A 5,917-nucleotide genomic window follows, 5' to 3' on the forward strand; every position below is an offset into this window, starting at 1 on the left:
TAGATGTCATTAGAATGTATTGTTAGGTGAATGGATGTAATTATACTTATTACATTTTAACAAATTAACCTTGCACACTGTTTTACCACTGCTATATTTATCTTATAGCAATTTATGAATGTTTACCATATAGTCAGCACCTTACAATAACGTGGGCTTTGATTTGTTAAGTTGTATTAACCGTTATAGTTACGGGACTGATCGGTCACTGTTCACGTTTGTCAGAGGACAGTGGGGTTTTGGTAATTGCATGATTGTACATTGGTGCATTTGGAGGTAATTGCCTGTCAGCCTAAATGCCGTAAGTTGCATCACTGTTTTTGTAGGTACATGTAGCGATTAGTAACAGCTTTTCGATTGATTAATTGTCCATATTGCTGGTAATACTTCATGTTTGCCAAATGGAGGCAGCCAGTGTGCAGTCATTGCCTATGTTAGCGTAGCGCTCTCACTGAAGCACCAGCGCAACATATACAGAAAACCAGGCAAATATGGATCCCGGGAGTAACATGCGAAATTAAACTACTTAATTTAAGTATACTGTTCAACAGAAATCCGAGTATTTTATGGGATAGTTAATTTGTCATTTCAGGGGTATAGCCATATGAAAGTATCGGTGTTCTTTACATTTTTTAAAGTAGTATATAACAGTAGTATATTCTTGTGGTTAGATGAAAGAATTTGGTGTTAATATCATTTGAACTGTTTATAACAGATTGTAGTATTATGTATCAAGTGTTCCTTAACTTCTTTTGAGCAGTATACAAAAAGTTGTTTTATCATAGTAAAATTAATGTTCAGTATTATTTCATTTATTTTAGTAGTAGTTGTGCTATTGATTGTACAATTGCACAACACAGTGTAATGGATTTTTTAGTCGCAAGTCACGCTGAGCAAGTAATGGTGTCCCCGACTTTTTTGTCTACTTTTGATAACAGACTGCGGTGTCGAGACAAGATAGGAGTTGAAGGCTGCACAGTAAGTGCACATTCTCGAATACCTTCACAACTCATGGCCACGGTGTTATCTCGTGACACAAATAAAGACCAGCGGTTGCCAGATAAACAGTGTTGTTTCATACCCTAAGAACTAAGAACGCTCATACGAAATGCATCTCATTATAAAAATACCTATTGTGTATTACAGTGATACAGTGATACACTTTGTTACTTTGACCATTAAAAAAGTAATTGAGCACGTAATTAAAAACTAATTAAAGTGGCTTCCATCAAAATAGAATGCTGCTCTTAAAGGTTCTCCCTACCCTCTAAACCCTGACAATGAATCGACTGCTCTCTAAAGATAGAGGATAATATTTTTGTTTGTCGTATGAAATATTCAACAACCTGCACATAAGAACCAACATCAGATCCACCGAAATATATAACTTCGTGTCAAACAGAATATAGAACATATAGCTGCACAAATACATTTTGTATTTTTAATTCAGTAAGCTGTTGTAAAAATTCAATAGGTTAACAAAACAATACTTAAACAATAAAACATACGTATTTCTTATACATACTAAATCATTTAAAAAGAATACTGTGACAGACTCTATTCCGTTATCGTCGACCAAACCTCCATATTACATGCACACATGAACAATGACTATGCCCAAACGTAAACAAGAAGTTGTCTTTTCCGCATCGTAGTATCCGCTTTGGAGCTTTATATCTTCTTTGCTTTGGGCAAGGGTCTTTGCTGATCGTTTCTACCTGGTTCCCGGGTATGTTGTGCTGGGGCTAGGAAGTCATGTCAACATACCCTGGAAATCCCAGTGGTGTCGTTTCGGCTATGACCGCGAGGAAAAGAGGAATCGTTCACTGAAATGGGATTTTAAATTTATCAAATACTTCCATGATTCGTCTGTACAGCACAGCCTTTACACCTTAAGGATAGTAATGAGAGAAAATAATAAAAACTTAATAAATATCACCTCGTATTTAAAGTATAAATACCAGTTAAAATGAATTACTATTTCCGTGTTTTACCCCTGTAAAAAGTCAACTAAAACCTCGCAGATGTGACATGTAAAGATATACAACTCAGGATCAACTTAGATCAACTTATATATGAAGGACACACTCAATCAACTTATATGAAGCGGACACACTCAATCAACTTATATGAAGGACACACTAATCAACTTATATGAAGGGACACACTAATCAACATATGATCACTAATCAACTTATATCAAGGGACACACTCAATCAACTTATATGAAGCGACACACTCAATCAACTTATATGAAGGGACACACTCAATCAACTTATATGAAGGGACACACTCAATCAACTTATATGAAGGGACACACTCAATCAACTTATATGAAGGACACACTCAATCAACTTATATGAAGGACACACTCAATCAACTTATATGAAGGAACACACTCAATCAACTTATATCAAGGGACACACTCAATCAACTTATATCAAGGGACACACTCAATCAACTTATATGAAGGAACACACTCAATCAACTTATATGAAGGGACACACTCAATCAACTTATATGAAGGGACACACTCAATCAACTTATATGAAGGGACACACTCAATCAACTTATATGAAGGAACACACTCAATCAACTTATATGAAGGGACACACTCTATATGAAGGGACACACAACTTATATCAAGGGACACACTCAATCAACTTATATGAAGGGACACACTCAATCAACTTATCAACTTAGGACACACTCAATCAACTTATATGAAGGGACACACTCAATCAACTTATATGAAGGGACACAACTTATATGAAGGAATCAACTTATATGAAGGACACACTCAATCAACTTATATGAAGGGACACACTCAATCAACTTATATGAAGGGACACTCTCAATCATATGAAGGAACTTAATATGAAGGACACACTTAATCAACTTATATCAAGGGACACACTCAATCAACTTATATCAAGGGACACACTCAATCAACTTATATCAAGGGACACACTCAATCAACTTATATCAAGGGACACACTCAATCAACTTATATCAAGGGACACACTCAATCAACTTATATCAAGGGACACACTCAATCAACTTATATCAAGGACACACTCAATCAACTTATATCAAGGGACACACTCAATCAACTTATATGAAGGGACACACTCAATCAACTTATATGAAGGACACACTCAATCAACTTATATCAAGGGACACACTCAATCAACTTATATGAAGGGACACTCTCAATCAACTTATATCAAGGGACACACTCAATCAACTTATATCAAGGAACACACTCAATCAACTTATATGAAGGACACACTCAATCAACTTATATCAAGGACACACTCAATCAACTTATATGAAGGGACACACTCAATCAACTTATATCACACACTCAATCAACTTATATCAAGGGACACACTCAATCAACTTATATCAAGGAACACACTCAATCAACTTATATGAAGGACACACTCAATCAACTTATATCAAGGGACACACTCAATCAACTTATATGAAGGGACACACTTAATCAACTTATATGAAGGGACACACTCAATCAACTTATATCAAGGAACACACTCAATCAACTTATATGAAGGAACACACTCAATCAACTTATATGAAGGAACACTCAATCAACTTATATGAAGGGACACACTCAATCAACTTATATCAAGGGACACACTCAATCAACTTATATGAAGGACACACTCAATCAACTTATATGAAGGGACACACTCAATCAACTTATATGAAGGGACACACTCAATCAACTTATATGAAGGACACACTCAATCAACTTATATGAAGGGACACACTCAATCAACTTATATCAAGGGACACACTCAATCAACTTATATCAAGGGACACACTCAATCAACTTATATGAAGGACACACTCAATCAACTTATATGAAGGGACACACTCAATCAACTTATATGAAGGGACACACTCGATCAACTTATATGAAGGACACACTCAATCAACTTATATGAAGGGACACACTCAATCAACTTATATGAAGGGACACACTCAATCACACTCAATCAACTTATATGAAGGGACACACTCAATCAACTTATATCAAGGGACACACTCAATCAACTTATATCAAGGGACACACTCAATCAACTTATATCAAGGGACACACTCAATCAACTTATATGAAGGGACACACTCAATCAACGTATATGAAGGACACACTCAATCAACTTATATCAAGGGACACACTCAATCAACTTATATGAAGGAACACACTCAATCAACTTATATGAAGGGACACACTCAATCAACTTATATGAAGGGACACACTCAATCAACTTATATGAAGGAACACACTCAATCAACTTATATGAAGGAACACACTCAATCAACTTATATCAAGGGACAATCAACTCATATCACTCAATCAACTATATGAAGGGACACACTCAATCAACTTATATGAAGGAACACACTCAATCAACTTATATGAAGGGACACACTCAATCAACTTATATGAAGGGACACACTCAATCAACTTATATGAAGGGACACACTCAATCAACTTATATCAAGGGACACACTCAATCAACTTATATCAAGGGACACACTCAATCAACTTATATCAACTCAATCAACTGATATCAAGGGACACACTCAATCAACTTATATGAAGGAACACACTCAATCAACTTATATGAAGGACACACTCAATCAACTTATATGAAGGAACACTCAATCAACCTATATGAAGGAACACACTCAATCAACTTATATCAAGGGACACACTCAATCAACTTATATGAAGGGACACACTCAATCAACTTATATGAAGCGACACACTCAATAAACTTATATGAAGGGACACACTCGATCAACTTATATGAAGGGACACACTTAATCAACTTATGACCATAATACCACTTTTCATACCTTGATAAAATGCCACCATTTTTTAAAAACAGCGACCATAGTTTTCTCAGATTTACAGGAAGTGAAGATCTCTGACAAAAATCATACAGAAAATTAATCCTCTTTTGAAGGCCAAAAACCGTCTCCGCAAAAAGAGTATCATCGTCAGCAAATAGCAGGAGGAACAACTGAATATATTCGAGGTGGAACTGAACCCCTGGGAAACATCCTAGCTCAATATCCTTAGCCAAATCATTGATAAATAAGTTATACTTAAACTGCAGCCCTGACGGACGCCAAGTTTACTCTCAAAGCTATTAGAAAATTGATTATCAAACTTCACACAAGAAGACACACGATTTTAGATAGAACGGATACAGTTGAACATCTGAGCCAACTAGAGCCACAGTACGCTGATATGAAGTCTCCTTCGTTTCAAATGTTTTGCATGCAATGTCTGTATCTGGAACGCCAAATATCCACGTCGACCCTTCTGAAGCACTATTTACAAGCAATAGCAGATAACACACACACACACACACACACACGCGCGCGCGCGTGCGAGCACGCAATCACACACACTCCAGCATACTCGGAAGCATGGAGACTGAGGTTATGAGAAAATTACTTGAAAAATCTGCACAAGGCTGTATGACAAAAGGGATCATTTCAAATTTCCAGTCGTCATTTTTTCCTTCTGACCGGGCAAAATTCCAACGGTTCCAGCCTTTTGTGTTTACATTTCACAACTTCTGCATAACGTTTGTATTAGAATCAAGCATGCCCGTATTAGCAAGTCTTAGAGAGCGTCTTGAGACTCTTCAGATGTTGTTTTATCAAATTTACCGTTCGAGGCCTCAGCAAAGCTTTCAAACGGTGTTAGGGTAGACATATGGAGGACATATCACATTCTGATGCATCAGTAACAAAAGGACGTCTGAGGCAATTCCGTCATGCGGACTTGTTCCATACGTTCCATTGCGGATGGTAAAAGTAGCATGTGAAAATATTACACTGAAAGTATCATATGAAAAAAAAATAGACTACA

This window comes from Haliotis rubra, unplaced genomic scaffold, assembly GCF_003918875.1.
Source record: "Haliotis rubra isolate DU_JTF1 unplaced genomic scaffold, ASM391887v1 Scf112, whole genome shotgun sequence".
Classification (NCBI taxonomy): Eukaryota; Metazoa; Mollusca; class Gastropoda; order Lepetellida; family Haliotidae; genus Haliotis; species Haliotis rubra.